The following is an 18731-nucleotide window of genomic DNA, read 5'->3' as shown; positions in this document are numbered from 1 at the left end:
GAAAATGCGAACCCACTGCGAAAAAAAGGAATGTAAAAAAGATAGATCACTTTATCCACTACACCAGGACAAAGATAAATCTCAAAGGAAGAAAAGGAAAAAAAAGAATCTGTATACAAGACATATATATTGAAAATATTAAAATTTTCTTTTTATGAATTTATAAGTGTCAACCAGAAAAATAAAAAATATATATATGTATATTTCAATAAAAATATGTGTGTCAATTAATTTCTGAATCCTGTAGGAGAAATAAGCGTGATCTTCCTGAAAAATCAAATCACAGAGACGGCCTTACCCTCTGGAGTCTAAGTCCAGAAATCATCTTACTGAGCATGTCCGTGATGTGGCGCCATCTCATTGGTGCTCGGACGTCATCTGCTCTGGTGATGTGGCAGCTTCGGTTTGGCCTGCGGGCGATGATACGGCTGGCTGGGCGGAAGTGTTTGGGGTGGAACCTAGCACATAAAAGGCTTCCAGTGGTGCACACGGGTGTGCTAGGGTAATTTGTGTTATGGTGTGTGTGGATGGATACTCTACTGCTCTATCTGTATGCTTTTGTGTGGGTAGCACTGGTCAGCTTCAGATAGGTAGTGTAGATTTTGCCTTTTCGCTTGACTTATCACCTGTCTCGGCCACGTGTGCAGTTGTCACAGGTCATTTGTGGGGCAAGCTGAACCCACATGCTTATTCCCTGCGAGTTTAACAGGATATTGCACACTTCTTATTTTTTCAGTGCCGCTTGGTGGTTAGCTGAGCTTGGTACTCTGCATCCCGTTTGTTCTTTGTGGTTTTAACACAGTGTGTTCTCTAGTCTTTTATCCGTCATTTCTTCACACTAGCAGCAGGTTAGCATCTCTGCATGGTGGACCCCGGGTTGCGATTGCACTTTATTATTAATTTTATTTAGTGCATTCCGCCAACCCTAAGGCTATGTGCACACGGTGCGGATTCTCCTAAGGATCTGCAGCGTTTTTGGCCCTGCGGGTCCGCAGCAGATTTAGGTGCGTTGTACAGTACCATTGTTTTTAATGGTAAACTGGAAAACGCTGCGCACATGCTGCGGATTTTTCCGCGTGGATTTTGCTGCTGTTTACAATCCATTATGAGGTGTGAAACCGCAGGGCAAAACCGCACATAAACTTTAGTCCTTCGGATTTATCTGTGGATTTTACTACAAAATCCGCACCACCAAAAAACTCTGTGTGCACTTACCCTAACACCAGCGACGTATCAATTGCTATGTTACTTACTAAGCTGCTTGCTGCAGTTTTGATAAATTCACTGCTGCAGATCTAGCAGTTCTCTGAATGCTGAGCTGTGTATAACCCTGCCCACACCACAGATTGACAGATTTCTCTGTGTACTGTACATAGGCAGAAAACTGTGGTGAAGACGGGTAAATACACAGGAGATTACACAGGTCACAGAGGGCAGACTCCAACATTTGGATACTGTGATGTGATAAAAGTTGATAAAGCTTTATTAAGCTCTAATGTTACATGGGTAAATGAGCTCTGGCTGATTTTGTACAATTGTCACTTTAAACCCCACTGATCACTAGAACTGGGGTTCAAAGCTTCCTATTCCTCCTTATTGCCCAACTGTAGCGAAGCGGAGTACTGATCAGTATCTGATCCATTTTAACCCTTTGTCATTAGCCATGTGATGAGGAGGAATGAGGTACTCGTGCCCAGTGGGGCACAAAATCAGTGGGGTCCCAGCGAATCAATCATGCAATTATCACCTATTCTGGGACAGCTGGTAAATGTACTTTGTTGGGACACCCTTTTAAGTGAATAATAAGGTAATTTACTGCAGCTTTTCAATGAAATCTAAATCAAGTGAATTCCGTAGAGGAGGAAAGCATGGATTTTCCTTTTACATGAGTTGTCTAATTAAATTAAGTGGCATAATTGGAATTGATTTGTAACACACATAAAGTATGCCTTTTCATAACCTGCATGAAATGCCAAATGTCTCAGTTATGTCATCACAGTCATCCATCAACTTCTCTTCTTACACAACTGCTCCATTTATTATTACCTTTAAACATACTCGGGGTAAAAGGTTAGCTCAGGTTAGGTTTATATTTCCACTCAGCTGTAGTGACACTGAGCTGATTTCTGCGTACTAGTAAGATAGTCTGTAAACAGGCCGAGCTGTTCTCGCAAGTGGTTTGTTTGTTTTCAAGGTAGAAAGTGTGACGTGGAAAAGACGGGACTTGCCACACTCCTGCTCCAGTCTGTCAGGCTCTGGAATGACAGTTCCCAATACATTTTCCTCCTGATGTGCTCCATTATACTCTCAATGTCACACCGCACAATTAGAAAGATTAACCCACACTGCCCTGTTTATGTAGACTCTTGTCTCAGTAACACTTGCGTGTACTGCATTATGAAAGAATCACAAAGACAATGACATAGGAGCTTTAATGGTCGTCCATTTTTGAGCAGGTTTTCTGCTGAAACTATGGTGTAGTTGGACAGTAAGATGGCACTTTTATTTTTTTCCCCAAGTAAAGTCTGGTAATACTGTAGGATGGATCGTCCATATGAAATATCCACCATTGGACTAATTAGGTGTCCGATTTTAATTTATTTTTTTTTGTGAGCTTGTTAACACCTTGACGCCGCAGCAATTTTTAGTTTTTGTATTTCTGTTTTTCGCTCCCCTCCTTCCCAGAGTCATAACTTTTTTATTTTTCCGTCAATATGGCCATGTGAGGGCTTGTTTATTGCGGGATGAGTTGTACTTTTGAACGACACGATTGGTTGTACCATATCATGTACTCAAAAACGGAATAAAAATTCCAAGTCCAATGAAATTGCAAAAAAGTGCAATTACACTACAGTTTTTTGGATTTTTTTTACCATGTTTTACCATGTTCACCAAATGCCAAAACTGACCTGCCATTCTGATTCTACATGTCATTACGAGTTCAGAGACACCAAACATGTCTAGGTTCTTTTTTATTTATGTAGTGAAAAAGAATCCAAAGTTTGTTAAAAAAAAAAAATTGCATAATTTTCTGAGACTTATAGTGTCTCGGACTGGGTGAAGGCTTATTTTTTGTGTGCTGAGCTGTCGTTTTTAATGATACTATTTTGGTGCAGATACGATCTTTTGATCGCCCGTTATTACACTTTAATTCAATGTTGCGGCAATCAAAAAAACTCCGGCATTTTTACTTTTTTCTCATTACGCTGTTTAGCGATTGGGTTAACTCTTTTTTTTATAGATCGGGCGAATCTGAATGTGTCGATACCAAATATGTGTATGTTTAATTTTTTTATTGTTTTATTTTGAATGGGGAGAAAAGGGGGATGATTTGAACTTTTTTATATTTTTAAATACATGTTTTACACTTTTGGCATGCTTCAATAGTCTTCATGGGAGACTAGAAGCTGCCATAACCCTATCAGCTCTGCTACATACATGTGATGATCAAATCACCTGTATGTAGCAGAATTACTCACTTGCTATGCGCGCCAACCACCATGCGGCGCTCACAGCAAGCCGGCAGTGATGACCATAGAGGTCGCAAGGAGACCTCTGGTTGTCATGCCAACCTATCGGTGACCCACGATCAGGAGACGGGGGTCACCGGGGGCGGAATTCTAGCCCGATGGCCGGAAGCGCGCGTTAAATGTTACTGTCAGCGTTTGACAGTGGCGTTTAACAGGTTAATAGCCATGGGTGGATCCGGGAAAGATGTGGGTTTACCGCCGGAGCCCACATCAAAGGAGGAGACACGAAATGCGCTGTACTAGTATGGCACATGACGTGAAAGGGTAAAATACTCAGTAGAAAACTTCCTTCCACCTAAAGATGAAAAGATGGGGCAGTTAGATAAAGCTAAATGAACATTTTGAGTGCATCCTAGTTTTCAACCTGTTGCTAATTACTGATTTTCCTGAGATCATAGACTTAATTAGTCCATGTGAAGGAAAAAGTAACGACACTCGCCAATCTTCAAAACGAGTATTTATTCCAAAGATTCAAAACATCTTCGACAGGAGAATGGATGAAGGACTGTAAGAGCGACGACGGTTGTTTCGCGCTATTACACTTCTACATGACCCATAGAAGCGCAATAGCGCAAAACAGCCATCGTAGCGCTTACACTTCTTCACCCATTCTCTCGCCAAAGATGTTTTGAATCTTTGGAATAAATACTCGTTTTGAAGACTGGTGAGTGCCGTCTCTTTTTCCTTGACATGGTCTGCTAGTGCTATTATTTCTGGATGGGCACACGAAGGTCCAGGTTTCTTTGCCAGCAGCGTTTGTGGTTTATAGACTTATATTGTGCCAAAAGGTGCTTTTGCGGTGCGGATTGCTTTGTTCTTTGTGGGGACTTCATAGACTTAGTTAGGCCAACTAATAACTCCGGAAGAATAACTATACATAGTTATCAGCTATAGTAGCAGCTATAGTTGAGATTATGAAGCATAATTGTGTAGTCCTCAGATGACAATCCTTGTCGTTGTCTTACCACTTCACCACTTTACATCCGAACCGGCTATCCTAGGATATCCTAATGATTTTCCACCTAATTACCTAAACATATTTTTTGTTTTCTACTAGACCAGTGGTAGAGAAATGTTTTTTTTTTCTGCCAAGTACCATTTGAATATACTGTATATCACATCATTCACAGGCAACACAAGATTATCAACTTAAATATTGGTGTGCTGTATTTGGTCAAACATTTAATCAACTCAGTCCTGCATTTGACGTCAGCAAAAAAATATATATTTGTACATTTCTCTTAGCAAGATCAACACTCTGCATCAACTTTTCTATTATTTGTAGTCATAATTTATAGCCTGTCGCACCACTTAAATTAAGTTTGACACAGTTACAGTGTCTTGCAAAAGTATTCGCCCCACTTTTCAGTTTTTGAATTTCCACAAAAATTTAAAATAACCAATAAATTTCATTCCACTTCACAATTGTGTCCCACTTGTTATTGATTCTTCACCAAAAATTTACATTTGGCATCTTTATGTTGGAAGCATGATATGTGGGAAAAGGTTGAAAAGTTCCAGGGGGCCGAATACTTTCACAAGGCACTGTACTTACTCTTCTGAGACCACAGGCTTCTCTACAGCATATGCTCTGCACATCCACCCTGCCACCAAGTAGTAGATACTGGAGTATTCACCAGAAACCAAAGAGGAAGGATCCAGCATGAAAAGACCATCCCAGGTAAGTATATGTAGTTGTTACACAAATGTCCACCAATAGCAAAAACAGGAATAACTTATACATAACAATAACACCAGAGAATGAGTAAAGTCTATTTCCAAATAAAACCAACATTTTACTCAAAACAGTTTTTTTTAAATCATTATAAATACAGAGACCACAAAGCACATTGAGTGGAGCACACTATTAATAATACATAACAGACCAAACAGAATATCAAATTCCCCAAAACAATATATGGATCACTGCAAATAATATATCCTAACTTACATAATCTGAAAATCCAGTATAGATAGTGGCCAGTTAAACAGTGATAAATATATCAATTAGTGCAAAAACGGGATTATACTGGTCCAAAGCCCCTAAGTGCCTATTGACAATGGCAAAATATGGCATTTAGAATAAAGGGCATAATACTTACAAAGTTATAAAGTGCATTAGCGTGCTCCACCTCGCCCCAACGCACGTTTCGTTTAGTACTTCATCAGGAGGTGTGTGTTGGGGGAAGGATGGAACCTCTTAAATAATGCAGAACTGCCAATCCACTGCCTAATTGAGGCTTGTGTTTTTGTTTGAATTGATTGGTCAGTCGCTGCATTTAATGAGTAAGTTATGATCATCACCATTGGCGGCGCATGCACAGATGGTAGCCATCCCCCAATTGGACACACTGCTCCACAGCCTGGAACGCAAGGAACAACCATCGTCATGGAGATGGCACTTGCGCAATGCATCCCCATGTCCGCGTCACAGAGCATCCAGGGAAGCCCCAGCCGCGCATGCGCACCGGAGAGACCACACAACAATCAGCGCTATGTGAATAACAAAGGAGATAAAATAAACAATGTAAGTGACTGCAAATATATATTAAGGAGTCAAAATTAGACTTTAAAGTGCCCTGTATGATTCTGAATTAGAAATTCCCTCACCATTATAGACGTTTAAATCCTAAAATATAAGGTGACAAGTGCTAGAAGTGAACAAGTGCATACTGTAAGTGCCAACAATGAATGGTGAAAGACCATATATGAACAATATAATAAACTACAGTAACAAAAGTGCAAATAAGATTAAAAAACATATTATATGCAGTGACCGCTACTTTAAGTGAAAATATATAAAGTGCCAATGGTAAATGACAAACAAAAACACACAACAATTGTACGTATGGCAAAGTCAATCACCTACATAAATACATCTAAACATGGCACTAGATAAAATCTCAAGGATGCTAGACTATATGTTAATAAGACATCCGCACATAATATATTTAACATTACATAAAAAATCTACCATATATAACACTCATTTATTTAATAATAGTGATAAATCCATTTTCTGTCTTGATAATACATCATCCATGCGGGTCTTGAGACTTCAATGAAGAAAGGGAAAGACAAAATGTAAACTAGGACCTAATCAATATAGAAAAAAAATTATAACATTAAAATAACATGCATCTTCCAAAATTATTGCATGCTAAATGAGGTAAATACATAAAAAAAACCATCCCACCCCTAGAAAACGTGAAAAAGGATACCCATATTACAAAAAAAGAACTAAAACCAAAATTTTCATTGAGACCTGTTGGATTCACAGTGTTGAGGTGATAGATCCAGCGGCTCTCGATTTGCGCTAGGGCCCTGGATACATCCCCTCCTCTCGGACCTAAACAAGTCTGATCAATAACCCTAACTCTTAATTTACTAGAATCACCATTATGATGATTCTTGAAGTGTCTAGGTATTGTGTTGAGAGTCTCATCATTCTGGGATTTTTTTTGCCTTCTCTATATCCCTGACATGCTCTCTTACTCTGATTTTTAATTCACAAGTGGTCATGCCCATGTAAATTTTGTTACATGGGCATGTGGCATTATAAATAACACCCTTAGATGCACATGTCAGCTGATGAAGGATTTTATACATCTTTGAGCCATCAAAATTTCTAAATTCCTGACTTTCCAAAACGTACATGGAAAAAAATCCCTTCACAAATTCCTTAGTTGAATGTACCTGTTTGATTTTTGATGAATAGTGACTCCGTACCAATACGTTTCATAGATTGTCTGATCTTTTGGCCGTTATCAAAGGTCTTGCTGGCAGGACACTACCCAGAATCGTGTCTGTTTGAAGAACTGACCAATGTTTTTCAATAATGCCAGTAAATTCACGCCATTGGCTATTAAAAGGAGTGATAAATCTTACTTCATTGTTCACTTTATTGTCAGATTCCACTTTTGATTTATACAATAATTCATTCCTAGGGATATCCAAGGCTCGAATTTGTCTGTGACTATATCCTCTCTTTCTAAATCTCTGGTAAAGGTCCTTTGCTTGATCTTTAAATATTTCATCTGTTGAACAGATACGCCTCAAGCTTTCAAATTAGATGAATCGGCATGAAGCAAGGAATTTATAGCGGTAGGTTTCCTGTAGACATTTGTTACCACGTCACCCTGTTGGTTGACAATGATATCCAAGTCCAGAAAATTAATTCTTTGACCCTGACAAAAAGTAAGTTTAATATTCAGGTCATTATGATTGAGAGTGGACATAAAATCATCAAGTTGATCTAACGACTCTTCCCACACAAATAAAATATCTTCAATGAAATGTATCTAATGATGAACTTTATCAATGCCACTGATAGGATTGCTGAGAAAAATATCACGTTCCCATGTGCCTAAAAATAAATTTGTATAAGATGGTGTGCAGGCTGCCCCCATCGCGGTCCCTTGAAGCTGCAAATAAATTTGATTATTAAAAATAAAACAATTATGTGTAAGAATGAAATTCAAAAGAATTAAAATTAATTCAGATAACGACTTATCAAAATTCCCAGCTTCAAGGACCCAGGAGACGGCCCTCACATCATCAACATGCCTGATTGACGTGTACAGACTTTCCACGTCTGCAGTGACTAAGCACATATTGTCATTGATATTCCAACCATCAAGACTGTGCAAAGCTTCAGTGGTATCTTTCATAAAGGATGGTAGGGTTTAGACTATAGGTTTTAGATAGAAATCCACTATTTGACAGGCTATCTCATAAACTCCCCGAATCCCAGACACTATTGGTCTACCTGGGGGGTTAAGGGCATCCTTATGGATTTTCGGAATCAGATAGAAAGTTGAGAGGGGTGGTTTCATTGTCAACACAGTATCCAATAATTGTTTCGGAATTATTCCTTCATCATATGCCTTAGTAAAAATATTGCAAAGTTCCTGTTGAAAAGCAGTAGGAGGATTACAAATCAATCTCTTAGGCTAGCGCACCAAATTGCAACCTGTTGCGTTTGGTGCGCTCGGCGCAGCATCAAAAGGACACGTGCGCCGCCAAAGGCATACCTGCGCACGGCCTGCGTCCCCAGTGCTAAAGATAGGGGACGCAAGACGCATGCAGCGTCATGCATCCGTAGGCGGAGCTACCGGCGGAGGCGTGGCAGGGGCGGGGCTTAGCGGCGGCCGTGCGCAGCCCGACGCTGCGGCCATAAACGCTAATGTGAAACTAGCCTTATATGTAGCTTTATCCGCAAGGAGTTCATTAGCCTGTTTTTCATAGAGTTCATTAGACCACAGTACTACAATTGATGTGTTCATTAAATTGGTGACAAAAGACCTGGAACAGATTGGTGAGGGATCAGGTACACTAATTAATGGTAGGGAGCGTAAGATTATCAAAGAAATACAAGGATGGACGGACATAACTATAAAACAGGCCAATAAAGGAAGGAATGTAGCACTGTGGCATAATGAACTCTATGAAAAACAGGCTAATAAACTCCTTGCGGATAAAGCTACATATAAGAGATATACGTTTCATGGGATGATATTTTATTTTTGTGGGAAGGGTCGTTAGATCAACTTGATGATTTTGTGTCCACTCTAAATCATAATGACCTGAATATTAAACTTACTTTTCGTCAGGGTCAAAGGATGGCGCCTCACCAGGTGGTCACAACACACCACGGACCAGGGCACATTCAAGCGCCATTCATTATAGGAGGAAAATTACTCACTACTACAGCGCTGTTCTCTCTCCACACCATCCTGCCCCAGGAGGTCCCACAAGAACAGCCCCATGGTGTAGAGCTGCTCGCCTCATCAATTGGACTCCACAGCCCACGGATGCCTTTAAGACGTCCCTTTCATTCTTACATGTCATCCAGCCTGCAATTTTTGTCCTCCTATGGATACTCTGTTTCTCCTATTTGGATATTACCACAAGAAATCTTTTCTAGTAGCAAGAAATTCTGATGAAGGGCCTATGTTGGGACCGAAAACGTTCAAATATATGTGTCTGGATGCACCAAGAATAAAAAAGGAACTATTTTTCACATACTGAGTGCCAAGTTTATTACTTTATTGACCAATCAATTCAAACAAAAACACAAGCCTCAATTAGAAAGCGGATTAGCAGGTATGCATTATTTAAGAGGTTCCATCCTTCCCCTAACACACGTCTCCTGATAAAGTACTAAACGAAACGTGCATTAGGGCGAGGTGGAGCACGCTATTGCACTTTGCAACTTTGTAAGTATTATGCCCTTTATTCTAAATACCATATTTTGCCATTGTCAATAGGCACTTAGGGGCTTTGGACCAGTATAATCCTGTTTTTGCACTAATTGATATGCTTATCACTGTTTAACTGGCCACTATTAATACTGGATTTTCAGATGATGTAAGTTGGGCTATATTATTTGCAGTGATCCATATATTATTTTGGGGAATTTGATATTCTATTTGGTCTGTTATGTATTATTAATAGTGTGCTCCACTCAATGTGCTTTGTGATCTCTGTATTTATAATGATTTTAAAGAAAACTTTTTTGAATAAAATTTTGGTTTTATTTGGAAATAGACTCTACTTGTTCTCTGGTGTTATTTTTAAGTATATGTATTTATTGATCCATTAAAAACTTTCAAGAGCGATAACTGGCATATGAGCAAGTAAAAAAGGTATCGGAACGGACCTACGCATTTCGGTAATAAGCCTTATTCATGGTATGGTCTGAGTGCAGGCTATCTAGGTCGTCATATACTGTATATGGTATGTTTATGGCGTCACTGGGCATTTCCTGTTGCTTTTGGAAACTCATAGGGAAGGCTAATTTGGAATTAATAGTGAGCTGGTACCTTGGATTAAAAACAGGTTAGAATAAATAGTACCGATAATGGAAATAAAGACTGCTAACAGTTATGGAAAAAGTTTAATTGGAAATAATTCTACAAATGAATATATAATATATACAGTATATTCACCAGTAAGACATTTTGAAACTGCCTCTGCTTCATCATCACTCACATCCATCACCTTCTCCTTCATTAGTCAAGGTGGAAGCATATAAGTGCTATTTATATCATTTTCCACTCAGTAAGTCAGTAATATCCATCAGTGAGTAGTTTCTTCTAAGTCACAGCGATGCTTCTACAGAGACTAAAGAGACTAAAGGTGATGGATGTGAGCGATGAAGATGACACAGGTGGTTTTGGCATGTCTTCCTTGTGAATCCTCCAAGCTCTTCCAGGTGTAACAGTGGATGTGCAGTGCTGTAGAGCACAGTAGGCCGTGCCCTTAGAAGGACAAGTTACTGTGCAGAAGCTGTTGCCTTAACATGGTTAGACCAAGTGATTTCTCAGTCCTTAAAAGACCCACAGGCCGGACGTTCCCCAGTACTTGTTCTGAACTCACAAAAACTGCCCCATCTCTTGAATCTTTTAAAATAAAGAAGTGATAACAGTAGTGATGACAGCAAGTGACCTCTGGGGCCACTGATTCGCTGCAATGGTCATGTGCCAATCAACATATTATGACTGGCAGTCTGGAAATAAAGACCAGAGGGTGAATGATGGACAATATTTTTTTTCAAAACATCCAGATTATTCATTTAAATGTACCTCACTGTGCTACTCAGAAAAGAAAATCTCAATGTCATCATGAAAGAGGATTATTTAGCCTAAAGACTCGAATACACATTGGGCAACAGTGGGAAAAACAGCCCCCTGGTAGTAGCGTATGTCTGGGAAGAGCAAAAGGAGCTACCATTGAAAATCCAATATGTCAGATTTTTCTCTTTCACAACATCATCTCTCTGAGGAGAGATCGGAGGGCCCATACACATTAGACTATCAACCATTCCTGTCAATATCATTGGGTTTGGCTGGAGTATTAACCCTTTTTTAAAAGATACACTATCACAACATTAAACCTTTGTAATGCACTTTCCTAAGTTATCTGTACGAAATAACAAGAAATGTCATTAATGAAGGACATACTGATTGTCATATTTAGTGATGGGTAGAGAATTTTCTTTTACCTAACATTTGGATGATTAGTAGCAACCTCATAAGGGAATAACATGGCTAATTAGTTGCAATATATGGACTTTCTTTTACCTTCTTAGCCATATTAATAACTATGGTATTAATTACACCCATAGAGAGTCAAAAAAACTGCCATTACAATGGAGCCTCCATTTCTAAAGATCATGTTACATTATTCAAAAAGTAGAAAGATTTGTCCTTTGCTGACTTAAAAGTGAGATATAATCACAAGTTGAAAAGAGACATGCGCAATATTTATTCTAGGAGCTAAAGGTGTGTGTTATGTCTTAATATATTATACTTATTTGACAGAGAACCTTCGTCAGGGAAACTGCTGTTAATTTTTTCTTCTCTTTTTTTATACTATCCAGCAGTAGCCCATCCCAGCATTGTAAACAGCACCACAAGCAGACAAGCTGAGTCACTGCTCAACCAACAGCTAAAAAACAGCAAACAAAGATAACATCTATAAAAGAATGAGATACAAAAATACATATAATTAGAGCCATGATTTTATTATTATTGTATTTTATATATGTTTAATGTATGTTTTATGTATGTAACCCATTTCACATGAATTAATGGAGCTTTAAAAATAAATAATATAACAATATTCTGATGCCTGAAAATGCAGTGATTTTCATAAACACTACTAATCACAGATATTGAATTAGCATCATGAATGAGACACAATTCTATCCAGAATTCACCTTCCGTTTTCAGTTACTGCATATATTCGTGCATAAGCTGAGATTTCCAGAACATTTTTTGGGGGTGAAAACACCCCTCTCGGCTTATACACAAGTCATTGTCCCAGAAAGCTGGCGGGGGAGGGGAGTGGCGGAGCAGTGGGTGACAGAGGCAGAAGGCGGCAGCTGTGGCTAAAGCCTGTGCTGCTAATAAAGAGAAATGATTATTCATTTCTCTTAGGGCGCGCACAGTGATAGCTGCAGCCGCAGCTGCCAGCTTCCAGAAGGCATCATACTCACCCTCCAGCGTGCCCTGCATCTCATTGGTTCCGGATTCCAGCAACTCTTCCTGCGCTGAACGATCACATGGCACCGCACATTAAGGTAATGAACATGCACTCGTCTCCACTCCCATAGGCATGGAGTGAATATTCATTACCTTAATGAGCGGAGCCACGTGATCGCTCAGCACTGGAAGAGCTGCTGGAAGCTGGCACCAACGAGAAGCTGCGAGGGCACACTGGAGGAGGGTGAGTAGGATGTTTGTTTGTTTTTTGCAATATGAAGCATGTATACCAGGATGGGAGGGGGGAAGCCACGCATACCAGGACAGCGACAGGGGGAGCCACGCATACCAGGACAGCTACAGGGGGAGCCACGCATACCAGGACAGCGATGGGGAAAGCCACGCATATCAGGATAGCTATGGGGGGAGCCACGCATACCAGGTCAGTGACAGAAGCCACGCATAGCAGGACAGCGATGGGGGAAGTCATGCATACCAGGACAGCGACAGGGGAAGCCATGCATACCAGGACAGCAATGGGGAAAGCCACGCATACCAGAACAGCGACGGGGGGAGCCACTCATACCAGGACAGCGATGGGGGAGCCACGCACACCAGGACAGGGATGAGGGGACAATGCATAACCGGCTTATACTCGAGTCAATAAGCTTACCCAGTTTTCCGTGGCAAAATTAGGTGCCTCGGCTTCTGCTCGGGTCAGCATATACTCAAGTATATACGGTAGCTTTGTTTTGCAACCACAATTTCCCTTTGTTGATGTCATACACATTAACGTTAAAGAATATCTGACTATGAGACCATGACCAGTGAAAAAAAAAATTGAGGAGTCACGAAAATAATAAACCAAACAATATGGATATCTCAAGTCCCCTCCCAATTTGCAGTACAATAGAACTTAGCTAGAAAGCTGCAGTCAGATTTTACTTTGTAGATTTTGTAGCTCTCTAAAATAGAGTCTGCCATTGGAATTTTTCAATATTCCTGACTTATCAAGCTGTGATCCAGATAGAGCTCCATTCTAGAACAGGGTTCCCCAACTCCAGTCCTCAAGGCCCACCAACAGATCATGTTTTCAGGATTTCCTTTGTATTGCACAGGTGAAGCAATTATCACATGAGCAATACTAAGGAAATCCTGAAAACATGATCTGTTGGTGGGCCTTGAGGACTGGAGTTGGGGAACCCTGTTCTAGAACTCCTTAAGGCTCAATGTTACATATACAGCTCTGGCAAAAAATTAAGAGACCACTACAAAATTTTCAGTTTTTCTGATTTTTCTCTTTATAGGTATATTTTTGAGTGAAATGTAAATCGCTCTTTTATTCTATAAACGACTGACAACAGGTCTTCGAATTTCCAAACACTAAATTTTGTATTTATTTTCAGAAAATGAGAAATGGTCAAAATAACAAAAAAAATGTAGTGTTTGCAGGCCTCAAATAATGCTAAGAAAACAAGTTCATAATCATTTAGAAACAACAATACCAATGTTTTGACTCCGGAAGAGTTCAGAAATTAAAATTTTGTGGAATAACCATGATTTTTAATCACAGCTTTCATGCGTCTTGGCATGCTTTCCACCAGCCACCCTTCTTTCACAGTGCTTTTGGGTGACCTTATGCCTCTCCTGGTGCAAAGATTTAAGCAGTTCTTCTTTGTTTGATGGTTGTGTCTATCCATCTTCCTTTTGATTACAATCCAGAGGTTTTCAATGGGGTTTAGGTCTGGAGATTTGGCTGTCCATGACAGGGATTTGATGTGGTGGTCCTTCATCCACACATTGTTTGAACAAGCTGTGTGTCATGGCGCATTGTCCTGCTGGAAAAAACAGTCCTCAGAGTTGGGGAACATTGCCTGAGGAGAAAGAATCAACTGTTTTTCCAGGGTTACCTTGTATACGGCTTCATTCATACATCCTTCGCATGGATTAACCTGCCCAATTCCAGCCTTGCTGAAGCATCCCCAGATTATCACCGATCCTCCACCAAATTTTACAGTGGGTGCAAAACACTGTGGCTTGTACGCCTCTCCAGGTCTCCGTCTAACCATGAGACGACCAGGTGTTGGGCAAAGCTGAAAATTAGACACATCAGAGAAGATTACCTTACTCCAGTCCTCTATGGTCCAATCCTTATGGTCTTTGGCAAACTTCAGCTTGGCTATCCTTTGCTTGTCATTGATGAAAGGCTTTTTTCTAGCTTTATATGACTTGAGCCCTGCCTCTAGGAGCCTGTTACGAACTGTTGTTGCCGTGCACTTCACCCCAGCTGCCATTTGCCATTCCTCTTGTAGTTCACTTGATGTCATCCTGCAATTGCTGAGTGACATTCGAATAAGATGACGGTCATCCTGGTCAGTGGAGAGTCGTTTTTGCCCTCTGCCGGTCTGTAGCTTTGTTGTCCCCAATGTCTGCTGCTTGACCTTGTTATAATGGACTGCCGTCTTAGAAATTTTAAGGATGGAGGCAACATGACATTCACTGTATCCCTCTGCTAGTAAAGCCAGAATTGAGCCCTTCTTTTCCTCACTCAAGACTTTTCTTTTCAACTCTTTTGGCATGGTTAAAAGTTATTTTTTCATTCCTATTACTTTTGGGATATTACTAGCACTTGTTTTGCCATCCAGTTTGTCCTATTGCAAGAAGATTGTGAACACCACAGCAGAATTTTTTATGCTTTACTTCGTTAAATATGATTTGGTTCAGGTGATCACCTAATCAGAGCACATTAAGTAGGATGCGGTGTACTCTGGTTGGAATTCAACTGACATTGGAATGGAATGGCTGTCAGACATGTAGAGAAGCTGATTATTATAAAACTGTGCAGTGGTCTCTTGATTTTTGCCAGAGTTGTAGGTGTCTAGGATATCAGCACGAAGGTGAAACCTGAATAAGTCAATCATGAGAATCTAGTGATACTGTCTTAGTTAATCATTAACATCTGCTCATCTTAGAAAACTCCTTCACCAATACATTTTCAATGTACTGAACAAATACTATAATTTGTATACTGTTCAGTATCTTGTATGCAGTTTCCTATACTGTTTGTGAGTTTTGAAAAAGTGGTTTTGCATTGATTTTCCATGATAAAAACTTCTCTGATTCTCTAAATTTTCTCCAACAATAATTCCATGCATTCTTTTAAAATTCTTCAAGCATACTTTCTCTAACATTGTACATGTATTTTTCCATAATGCTAAGATAATACTCAGTTTCTTCCTGAATATGATTGCAATCACAAATTCTTTGGTATTATTATCTTCATTTAATTTGTCTTAAATGAAAAAACACAAAAGAGAATGAAGCAAAAAGCAAAACATTGATCATTTCACACAAAACTCCAAAAATGGGCCAGACAAAATTATTGGCACCCTCAGCCTAATACTTGGTTGCCCAACCTTTAGCCAAAATAACTGCGACCAACCGCTTCCGGTAACCATCAATGAGTTTCTTACAATGCTCTGCTGGAATTTTAGACCATTCTTCTTTGGCAAACTGCTCCAGGTCCCTGATATTTGAAAGGTGCCTTCTCCAAACTGCTATTTTTAGATCTCTCCACAGGTGTTCTATGGGATTCAGGTCTGGACTCATTGCTGGCCACCTTAGAAGTCTCCAGTGCTTTCTCTCAAACCATTTTCTAGTGATTTTTGAAGTGTGTTTTGGGTCATTGTCCTGATGAAAGACCCATGACCTCTGAGGGAGACCCAGCTTTCTCACACTGGGCCCTACATTATGCTGCAAAATTTGTTGGTAGTCTTCTGACTTCATAATGCCATGCACACGGTCAAGCAGTCCAGTGCCAGAGGCAGCAAAGCAACCCCAAAACATCAGGGAACCTCCACCATGTTTGACTGTAGGGACGTGTTTTTTTCTTTGAATGCCTCTTTTTTCTCCTGTAAACTCTATGTTGATGCCTTTGCCCAAAAAACTCTACTTTTGTCTCATCTGAGCAGAGAACATTCTTCCAAAACGTTTTAGGCTTTTTCAGATACGTTTTGGCAAACTCCAGCCTGGCTTTTTTATGTCTCAGGGTAAGAAGTAGGGTCTTCCTGGGTCTCCTACCATACAGTCCCTTTTCATTCAGACGCCGACGGATAGTACGGGTTGACACTGTTGTACCCTCGGACTGCAGGGCAGCTTGAACTTGTTTGGATGTTAGTCGAGGTTCTTTATCCAACATCCGCACAATCTTGCGTTGTCAATTTTTCTTTTCCGTCCACATCTAGGGAGGTTAGCCACAGTTCCATGGGCTTTAAACTTCTTGATGACACTGCGCACGGTAGACACAAGAACATTCAGGTCTTTGGAGATGGACTTATAGCCTTGAGATTGCTCATGCTTCCTCACAATTTGGTTTCTCAAGTCCTCAGACAGTTCTTTGGTCTTCTTTCTTTTCTCCATGCTCAATGTGGTAGACACAAGGACACAGGACAGAGGTTGAGTCAACTTTAATCCATGTCAACTAGCTGCAAGTGTGATTTAGTTATTGCCAACACCTGTTAGGTGCCACAGGTAAGTTACAGGTGCTGTTAATTACACAAATTAGAGAAGCATCACATGATTTTTCGAACAGTGCCAATACTTTTGTCCACCCTCTTTTTTATGTTTGGTGTGGAATTATATCCAATTTGGCTTTAGGACAATTCTTTTTGTGCTTTTTCATTTAAGACAAATTAAATGAAGATAATAATAACAAAGAATTTGCGTTTGCAATAATTTTCAGGAAGAAACTGAGTATTGTCTGACAAAATTGCAGGGGTGTCAATACTTTTGGCCACAACTGTATAAGCTGTTATTGGGGAAAATTTGCTAAGCCATATATGGCTGAATTTTGGCTCTAATACCATGCATCATATATAGTGTTTAAGACACGTTTACCTCTTACTGGCTTAGTTAGTTTGTAAAATGCGCTGGGTTTATTATTGGCATTTACCAACTTTGATACAAAATAACTTTGTAAAGTAAATCAGTATGGCACTGTATTTAATAAGGAGGATAAGCCTGTCTACCTTCTAGACAATATGTCCAAATGTATAACCTAGATGGAGATAATTGATGGCCCTCTACAGCCAGCGAACCAGATGTGAAGCCAAGGCCTCTTGCTATGAAACACTGATTTGTAGCACAGAAGACTTATAAACTGAAAGATTACATACATATTTATATATACTGTATATCTACTGAGTATATCATTCATAATATCTTGCTCATTTTTTATTAAAAACATGTTTTATTTTTAAAAACTTTCCTGATGGCTGTCATATTGGAAATACAAATACATTCTTGAATTGTCTGTAATTGTTGAGTACTGGCACCTTCCAGTCCTTAAATCTCCCATCATCTAGTGATGATGAGGTGACTCTGTTGAGGCAGTCCCATTCCACACAGCAAAGCCTAGAAGTGTGTTGAATAAAATAGGAAATGTACATTTTTTACATTCGCTTCAGTGAGTTTTTAGTAAAAACTGTAAAACTTTAGAATTTTTGTTGTGTATTGTAGATCTGCGATAGGTAACTAGGTTAACATGAAATTGCATGAGGTTAGAAAAAAAAACAGTTTTAAGTTCAATGGATGCCAGAGACTGCTGTAAATAACGACGCGCTGCAGATCATGATGCACTATATAAGCAATGTCGTAATCATATTCTCAAGACAGTGATTATGTGGTAATAACATTGGAATGCAATTACATATCCCAGTGATTCCGAGATTGTATTTTTCATTTCTAAGTTATATCAATGGTAAAATTTGGTCCATATGTATTGCACATGTTTATGAAAATAATTGAAATTTGACAAAACTGTAGAAAAAAATCTGCTGTTTTTTAATCATTTACTTTGTATGCACGTAAACAGACAACACACAAAATAGTTAATAAATACCATCTACCTAATGTTTACTTTACATTGACATTATTTTTAACCATCCCTTTATCTTTTTAGAAAGTTAGAAGACTTAGAAGTTTAGGAACAATTTTGTATATTTTGAAGTTGCTTTGAAAAAGTCTACATATTTGAAACTCTCTAAAAGTGATTGTGTTTTATAAACTGCTCCACTCAAAGTATTGAAAAACCACATTCAGGAAGTCTGTTAACCATTAAGATGCTTCAATTAATGAAAATTGGAATAAAAAATTGGAAAATTAAATTTTTTTCCGATAAAATGTTTAGTCCAAATGGTCTCTTTTCCTCAAGAAG

General features: G+C 39.3%; 1 long non-coding RNA gene across 1 annotated transcript in view; it reads left to right on the top strand.

Annotated features, from left to right (window-relative positions):
• LOC141063595 (uncharacterized) overlaps nt 1-18731 on the top strand; it is a 1081275-nt gene that overhangs the window by 1041921 nt on the left and 20623 nt on the right. The window lies entirely within an intron of this gene.

This window comes from Dendrobates tinctorius, unplaced genomic scaffold (genome assembly GCF_039654945.1).
Source record: "Dendrobates tinctorius isolate UK_male_01 unplaced genomic scaffold, ASM3965494v1 ptg000250l, whole genome shotgun sequence".
In the NCBI taxonomy this organism is placed as follows: domain Eukaryota; kingdom Metazoa; phylum Chordata; class Amphibia; order Anura; family Dendrobatidae; genus Dendrobates; species Dendrobates tinctorius.
Note: the sequence above shows the minus strand (reverse complement) of the source record. Positions and strands in the feature narration are given on the sequence as shown.